At 28.9% G+C, this 9,568-nt stretch overlaps 1 protein-coding gene across 1 annotated transcript in view; it reads right to left on the bottom strand.

Moving 5' to 3' along the window:
- Window positions 1-4,605, bottom strand: part of LOC107452073 (nose resistant to fluoxetine protein 6-like) — a 50,099-nt gene extending 45,494 nt beyond the window's left edge. Inside the window, exon 1 of the mRNA XM_043041537.3 lies at window positions 4,468-4,605. The gene's annotated coding sequence lies outside the window, so the exon portion shown is untranslated. The remainder of the gene's footprint in view (window positions 1-4,467) is intronic.
- Between the last annotated feature and the right edge of the window lie 4,963 nt (window positions 4,606-9,568).

A 9,568-nucleotide genomic window follows, 5' to 3' on the forward strand; every position in this document is an offset into this window, starting at 1 on the left:
ATGTTCGTAACAATTATTCATCTGTGCTAAAATAAGCTTTATTGGTCTGTAATCATTCTTTTTTTTATGCCGATCATGAAAATGTAATAAAATAACGTCAATGTGAAGAAATGTCACTGTTTTCTAAAAACCAGAAGCGTTAAAGATTTAAAAAATTAAATATTTTAATAGTTACTGTAACAGAGCAAGGTTTGAATAACATGCTCAAATTCATTGATTTTAATGATATTCATCTAAGTGTAAAAACCTCGCAAGATTTGCGATACACTTTTTTTAAAAACCTTTTTAACCTTAATATTCTGAATATTTTTCCCTTTTAAAGAGAAAACAACTCTTCGCAACAAGGTTTAAAATTAAAGCACGATTTGAGCAATGAAACTGTACCTTTTTTTGACAGTTTCTAGTTTAATTGCTTATCGTAAAACACCCTTAAATTATAAAATTTTATACATTCGGTAAGAAATTTGTCATTGATTTAGAAAATCGTAAAGAATACATTACAAGGTTAAAGCTGTCTAATACTGATAGTAAACTAATGAAAAATATCAACTTAGCCATTATTACATTGTTTAAGGGAAAATTCCGTGATTTTCCTTTATGCATATTAACCTCGCCTGAACTAAAAAACTAAAACCTATTATTAAGTAATGAATATGAAGGTTATTTAATCATTGGGCTTGCTGAAATGTTGTTTTGCCGCAATGTCCAATCATTTATGTAACAATGTATGTAGCATCTGATATCACATTGATATTACTGACGTAATAATTCAAGGTCACTTTACTACGGAATATTGAAAGATTAATTTACATTATTACTAAACATAGTTGCTTTTTACCCAATGAAAAAGTTTATTGATAAATTGAATAAATTGAAAAAGAGTCCATAGCGGCTGTACTGCGGCAAACTCAGATGAGCTCAGGCATTAAAAATAACGAAATCAAACAGTGCTATACATTAAGTTTTATTCAGAAACAAGAGAAGCGGTCACTGTATTTACCTTAAGATCGGAAACCCCCATGTGGTAGTGTAAAACTAAGTGCCTTTTTATAAGAAATATATGGAGGTAGGTCATTAAATTTTATACAGTTTACAAACTAATTATGTGAAACTACTATCATATGTTTATTTTATCTTCCAACTGAGCAACAAAAGCTTTTAGGATCGTAAAATTTAAAATTTTTTAACCATAAGATATTACGTACGTAAAATTTCTTACGCTGCAAAGCTTTTCAGTTAGCTCTTATGGTAAAGCAGGATCTGTGACTTACCCCATTTTTTTTAATAAAAATATTACGGGAACTCAATTTTTTTTTACTTTGTGATGATAAAAAAAATGCTGTAAACAATCAATATTTCGGAAACAATTTAACTGAAATAAAATGCTTCCCTAAACCTGTTCAGAAAGGGCAAAAGGATAAAGAAGCGCTAACCCAGAACCGCACGCTCTGAGAGTATAAGTACTAAGGTGTACGTCTGCGCGTACTGAATAGAGATGTAATGTGAAAGTTCTGAAAAGAAATCACGCCCATGTGATCTTCAGGCTGCTGGAGTCAGAATGACTCCTCTTCATATATGATACCATAGGAATTGAAAAGAGAATCACGTATATGTGATCACGGTCCTGAACGGGTTAAACTAAATATAAATTAAATTTAGTCATATTGTGCAAATGGATTAATCAGTATCCTCCGCACCTCAAATACGGATTTTCTATTAAACCTTCTTTTTAAAAAAATGGAATTGAACGTTCTAATACACTTTCTGGCGTAAAGTATTCGAGTACCAAGTAGTACGGATTCGGACAGTCCTGAGGTTTAGATTTTGCATCGATTAGAGCTTGTACAATCCTGAAGAAACACTATCACGTTTGTTAGGTTGCCATAGAAATAGAAATTTACTGTTGGTTGAAATTATTGAATGAAATCGAACAAAATATTAAAGAATTGAAAATCTCGCTTTCTAACCAGATTGTCACGGTGAAGGGCAATGGATTTGTTTGGGTTAATTGAGAAGACATAATTTCCTGACACGAAATTGCATCTCCAGTGATTTGGTACATTTGCCCGACTATAATTGCATATTTTGTTATTGTATAGAGCCTGTCTCTATCACTCCAATTTTTTTCATTAATTGCAAGAAAATCAGACTCCACCGAGTCAGCCACCACCGAGTCCATCTTCAGAGTAAGGCATTGGCCCATATTGGGCTGTCTGGCCAACTATGATGATGATGATGTCTCTATCACTGCATAAAACTTTTTTTTTTGCTATGAATCTGAGTTTATCCGATACTAAAATGTCAGACACTATCTATCAGAATAATAACGACTGTTACTTTCACAGTCATTTTTGTTTTGTTTTGTTTTGCGAAATCGTTCATCCGCATTTTGCTTTTCCATTGGAAATGAAAAGAGAAAAAAATTATTAATCTCTTTATTCGTCACTTCCATGTCTCTTGAAGCTACATAAAATGTGTGATTTTTTATATTATACTTTATTTATGTAAAATTTAAAAGCAATATATGCTTTGTTTGTTGAAGTTATTAGCAACCTTCGAAAGGAAGGTCCTACGAACAATCTTTGGCGCTTTCCTCGATAACAACAACTGGAGAAAAAGATATAATTTTGAAATATATAAGATCTTTAATAGTGATGATATCATTAAATCTATTGAACTGAGTAGAATGAGATGGGCCGGGCATGTAGTGAGGATGAGCCCAGAACGAGCAGCATTAAGAGTCTTTAATGCAACCCTCTCCAATAAAAGACCAAGAGGAAGGCCCAAAACGAGATAGAAAGACTGTGTGGATGAGGATTTTGCCATCCTAAAAGTAAAGAACTGGAAATCAATTGCTGGGAGAAGGGCAAAATGGGAAAAGCTTCTGAGGAAGGCCCAGGCTCACAAAGGGTTGTCGTGTCAATGCTAATGATGATGTTTTACAATAAAAAGGAAAAATAGTAACATTGTTTTTACACACTTCTACAACTTTTTATCATATTTTCAGAAAATAAATTAATGGTATTTATAACACTTTGACCTTTAATTAACTTTGACCTGTTCATTATATGAGATTGTAAAGCTTTTAAAATAAACTCTTGCTTCAAGAATATGCTGAAATTATGAGTTTTACATTTTCTGCTTCACCTCAATAGTCATAAACCATTCAATTATTTGTGATCGCAAATCTTTAAAATATATTATTCAGAAGGCAGCTAGGTAAATCCGACAAAAATTCTAATAACCCTTGATTATTAGACAAATATTCTAATAACCCTTGATTATTACGGAAATATTTCACACATATTTGGTAGATAAGTATCTCAATACTCCTATGCAGCATTTCATAAAGTCAATAATTTATAGCGCGCATATTTACAGCGAATATTTTTAAGAATGAGCATGTGTTGGTTTAAAAAATGTACTATTTATGAAAAGTTTATAATGCGATTCAAATATAAATTATCATTTTCCCATGCAAGTAAAAATATGATTTACAAGCTTTGCAAACAAAAATATTACAAATTGTTAATTTCTTCAATGATAATGTGTTATTAAAGTTAAATTACTTTTATTATTTTAATTCTGCCGTTCGTGACTCAATTTTTTTTCAAATTTCTGTATGCGTTTTATTTTGTCTTAATACTGTTTATACAACTTTGCATAGATTTTAATTCAGAAATAAGTGATTTTAAATTGCTTAGCATATATTACGTATATAATAAAATAAACTTTTTAAAATAATTTTCATTTTCTATTAAAAAGGGAATTCATAACATTTCTTCAAAAAAAAGTTTTGGAATTTACATTTTATGATGAAATTTTTTGTATGTTTAAAACTCTCTTACATCGAAAGATTTCAGAGGTAAACACTAATATTTATTTACAACAAGTTATTTATTCTATTATCTTTATTTGATATGTTTTATGCAAATTAAACTCTAATAAGTATTTGTAATTTTTTGTTTTTTTTAAAAAATATATGATTAAAAAACAATGTACTTGCATTTGATTTCTCTACAAGAAAGAGTTTAACTCAAATTCTCTATAATAACATGAACTAACTAAGTTCTAGTCTAGTGTATATAATATTATAATAAATTTATACATTTTTTGTTTTATAAACATAATAATTGCTTTGCATTTAAAGCATTCAAATATTGTTTATTATTATTACCTTTATTATATATTTTTGTCCAAATCAAAATTCCTCGAACAAATCCTTAAAAAGTTTATAAGCCTAGTAAGGCCTAATTAATGAAAAGTTTATAATTTTACCACTGAAAATAAACACAGTTATGATTAATAAAAGCTGTTATAATTTAAAAAAAGTTATGATTAGTACAAGTTGCTATAAGTATAAAAAGTTACGATTAATGCGAGTTAAATAAATAAAAAATTATGATTAGCTAATATTTGTAAATAAACGAAAGTTTGTGATTAGAAAACAATGCAACTTTCACTTACATTAAGTTCCTCAGAGATAGAAGATGTCTTGATCCAAATCCTCTATAACAAGATGGACAAAATAAGTTCTAGTGAGGGAAACCAGAAATCGTGACCATCAAATCTCAAGAGCAAAGTTTTTTTGTGAAATGTCGACCAGATTTAAAATTAGATAGATATAAACAACAAAACCATGCCGAAAGGCAGGCTCGTTTTCTTGAGAAACCGGAAGATGAAAAGGGTTGGATCTACCTTTTTGACGTCACGTGGTTGTCAGTCTGAAAAAAAGGGGCATTACTTTTTTTCAGGTGCGTTGTTTAATATCTTCCTATGTTACCAACAATTGTCGAAATCTTGCTTTTTTTCCCTGTATTTTCTAATGATGAAGTAATAAAAATTCATATATGCTATCAATGTCACTGTAATTACACGGTTTTTACGAAATTACAAGTCGTTTTACGACTGATTGACAGATGCATGAATTATTTCTTTCAATAAATTTATTTCCATGATTCCATTTGTTATGGCAATAAAGACTAAATGCAAAAATTAAATGAATTATGTTTTTGATGCATTATGTTACAGATAAAAAGAATTGTATGAAAGTGAAATTTTATTTAGATCAAACGAGACGGTATATTTTATGTAATAGATATTTTGGAGTTTTTAATAGTATTCCATAAGTTACCAAAGTAAATTACTTTTGAAGGTTTGCAACAGATTAAGTAAGAAATTCCAATACATTTTTACGTTTAAGTAATTAATTCCTTTTCTTTTTCAAACTTTTTCCTTTGAATGAGCTCTTAAATAAAAAAAAGAAACTAAGTTTCGTAGCATATTCCATGTAAGTATAACGTGTAATTGAAAACATCTGTTTTAAAAACAACATCACAAACATGCTAATTCTAAGCGCAGCTTACTCAGCTGTATTTCATTATTCAAATAAATATGTTGCCAAGAATTATTCTTTCTTGGTTATTTTTTAGCAAATAAGAACACTGATGGTGGACCTCTACATATATTGCATTTCAGCTAATGAGAAACGTTAATGGATCTGTTCTTTCGTTACATTTCAACCAAGAAATTTGCGGTTTATGGATGTTCCAAGTGCATACACTAATTTGAGAGCAAGTAAGTAACAGACGAAATAAGCAAAACCAAAGACCTGTTAGTTTTAAAATGAATTTTATTACAGTTATCTTTTGAATCTCATTAGTTTAAATCCATGTTACAGCAGTGTTAACCCACCGATTTCCTACTACAACGAATAAAAGCAATGAGATAAGAGAATAGAGATTTAAAAAAATTCGACAAATTTATTCAAAATTGATCTAATTAACTTAGAACAAAACCTATAAAACTGGACAGTCACAACAAAACTAATAAACAAGCTTTAAAGTATTGAATTTTACTTCAGATTTCTACTTATAAAGTATTAATAATCTTAAAAGGATGAATAGAATTAATTTTAAAAGTAACAGACTGAGTTCAGTGAACAAAATGTTCCACTCTATAGAACAGAGACTGAAACTCTATTTTTAAAATTGAGAAAAAAAATAGAGACACTGTTTGTATTAGTATTTTATTTGTTGGCTGTACGTACTTTAGTTTTACTTTTTTAATTGTTCCGAACTTTTAAAATAAATTAAATGTTAACGAAGAATTTTTAATTTTTCATTTCTCCTTTGGATTTTACTATTACCCGATAATCATTCTTCCTGATTTTCGATGATCATTCTTTTGTCGAAAGTTCTTATGGTCATTTATTTCTAAAACCAAGAATGTATGATAGTTTCCCATTAAATACTCTGATCACTTCCCCCCCCCCTAATAATATACAGCATATGGAGAAAGATACAATCTAAAAATTCTGCATTAGGAACACCATGATGGCAACGATAACATGTAATTACAATTACAAAAATTACATAGCAAATTAAAATTTCAAAATCATAAAGTGACAAATTAAATAAAGTTGAGTAAAATCAAATATTACACCAGATAATAAACAGTTAAAAGTTACGCGTACTAAGATAAAACTAAACCCTAAAATTGTAAATATAAAATCACAAAAAAATATTCAATTTAGATATTGCTAATTTTAATGTTTGTGCAATCAGTTTTTACTAATAAATTAAGATCAAGACAGTGACGAATTTTAAGTCCTTATATGGAACTGAGTATTTGCGGCATAGAAAGGATAAACATTTCTAAAGGCATCCTTCTGAATGAATTCAATACTGAAATTAAAAAAGGTAGAGGGTTTTGACATCTACTTATCATTACTGTATGGTACCTGAAAGGTATTTTGTTTTGACATCTGAAGCCTATTTTGTTTAATATAGGAAATTCTAAAAATATCAATCGGATAGAATTATAAAAATTCTTTATATTTTTCTCCAGGAAAATATGTTTTGGGCTTTACTATTGCCTAGAACATTTGCAACTTTGATTGCACTTATTTTTAATCTAAACAGCTTATCATGAATCTCAATTTTTCTCTGACTTCTGTTTATTTTATGCAACATCACTTCAAATTTCAGAAATTTTCACGTTGGTAGGTTGTTCAATAGGTTTTATTCTTAAATCAAAAATTAATCTCAAAACTATCATATGATGATGACACGCAAAGTAAAAGATACCTTTCTCAAGTAATTTATTTATTTTTTATTTTATAACCGTCGATAGACAGCCGATCTAAAATTTGGGTTTACTACGACCAATGTTTAAGTCTGTAATTAAAGTAATGTATTTTGAACCTAATCCAGAAGACAAGGAATTTCTGAATCTAGCATTGGGAGAAATTTGCTTTCGTGGATGACTTTTTGAGAGAACTAACCCGCATTGAGAGAAAAAAAAACACAAAACCCTGCCACGGTTAGCCTGGCGGCAAGGGAACTCTAACCCATGATCCGCATACCACTGAGGATAATTTACGTCAGCACTGTGGCTGATGTTATCAGGGTGCAGAACTCGTGTCGACAAGCCATCTCTAAGATTCGAACCCAATTCACCTCATTGGAAGGCGAACTATTTATCCCCTGAGCGACCACGGATCTTTTCATATAATTGTAATAAAAACAGAAATGCTTTACCAGTTGTCAGACTCGAAACAGTAGTGACCAAGTAGCATTAGTACTGTACTTCTAGCCTTATTATTGTACTTCATTAGCGTCCGCTTTGTCCAACCACGAGCAAAGCATATATAGGTTGAAACGAAAATATTCCGGTAAGTCCTTATGAATAAATTTTCCAAAAGTTATGTAATGGAGAAGGGCAGAATGGGAAAACCTTCTGAGGAAGGCCCAGGCTCCCAAAGGGTTATCGTGCCAATGCTGATGATGATGTAATAATTATTATATGAAGGTCACTCCACTCCTGGCAAAGATTTTAAAGTTTAACAATGGAATTTTTCATTTACTTTGTGGGTATATTTGTGGGTATCTATCCTCAATGAATATATTGGATTCTGTAAGTGATAAAGTTATTTGTAATGAAGCGATGATTTTTTGAAGAGCAAATATTTTAAATGGCGTCTACGTTTAAATTTTCTTAAAAGTTGACGAATCAGTTATATATGATATTGTGTAAAGAGTACTTAAAACAGTGCTTTATAAGCACAAATTTATTCTTAATATTTGTTCTATTTGTATTGATTAATGCTTACTCAATTCGATTTTTTTACTTACTTTTTAATGTAAATAGACCAACTTATAGTAAGTTTGTACCCATTTTAAAAGAGCTATAGAAAAGAGTGTCTGAAACCAAAAATTAAATTGATACGACAGGGAATGAAATATGAGCTATTGAAATCTATATTTTAATACTTATGCTTTGCTTGCTAAAAAAGGAATATTGAGAACATTCACGGAATTATGAACCGCTTAAGTAATTCCATAAATATTAAAATGTGAGCATCTTTAAAATTCTTTCAATAGAAAAATGTGCTATAATATTATTGCTACTGCAATAATATTGAATAAAAACATTTATAAGGAAAACACAAGATCTAGAAAAAATTATTATATTATTTATAATAGCAGAAATTTTCCTGTGTTTCATTGCTATTTTGTCATTCTAAAACTTTTATTTAAGATATTATTTCTTAGAGCATCTTGGCCTTGGTTTTAATATTATCTTGGCATTATCAAGCAACAACAAGTTGAAAACAAATCTCAATTTCAGAATTAATTAAAAAAATGCTTGTTTTGCAAACATTTCGATTTATTATTCTAATCTTATACCATAAATGAATTTAAATGACCGTGAAAAAAAAGTGATTAGGCTTATGAGCAATATTTTTCTAAGTTCCACAGTGTACTGAACTTTAATGAGCTCTAAATTTTAATAATTGGCCAAAAAAATAAATATCCGTTCTTCCGAATTTTAAAAATCAAATACGGCTTGTAAAAACATTATTTAAATCAAATCTTTTCGCGAAATCTTGACTTCAAACGAATTCCACAAAGGGAGTAATTGCTTTGATTCTTTAAAGCAAACTGTGTTATCATCTACTGACACGTTTTTTTAATTTGCTTTAATATAAATTTAAAAGAAATGTTATTAATATAAAAAATTCTAAATATTTTCAATTATTACCAAATTCCTCTTAAATGATATATTTAATGTTAAAATATCAAAACTGAAAAGTTCAAAAGCATAAAATTTTAATTAAATATTTTTTTCTAATTTTCCAGAATATAAGAAATGCGAAAAATAGGTGATTAAGAGTTAATGATGCAAAGTGTGTGATTTCATATTGGTATTAATTAACATAAATTAATTCAATATTATACAAAGTGCATTCATTGGCTTACATACTGTTTAAATCATATAAATCATATTTTCAATTTTATGTGGAAAAAAGGTCAAGTTTAGCATACACCTAAAGAAAAAAATTTATTAAAATGTTAATGGAAAAAAACTGTAAACTACAAACTTTGAATTTAAAGGCTCCCTAATTACAAATATATTTTTTCTTATGACTAAATTCTATACTTATTTCAAATTACGCTATTTTAATTGGTAAATTAATTTCAGCCTTTTATGAATTTGTCTTTATTTAAGAATTGTTAAAAATACCTCCATTTCTTGTTAAATGCCTTATAGGCCTCTAATTCTT

Source organism: Parasteatoda tepidariorum, chromosome 1, assembly GCF_982258835.1.
Source record: "Parasteatoda tepidariorum strain Cologne lab strain chromosome 1, Ptep-v5.0, whole genome shotgun sequence".
Classification (NCBI taxonomy): Eukaryota; Metazoa; Arthropoda; class Arachnida; order Araneae; family Theridiidae; genus Parasteatoda; species Parasteatoda tepidariorum.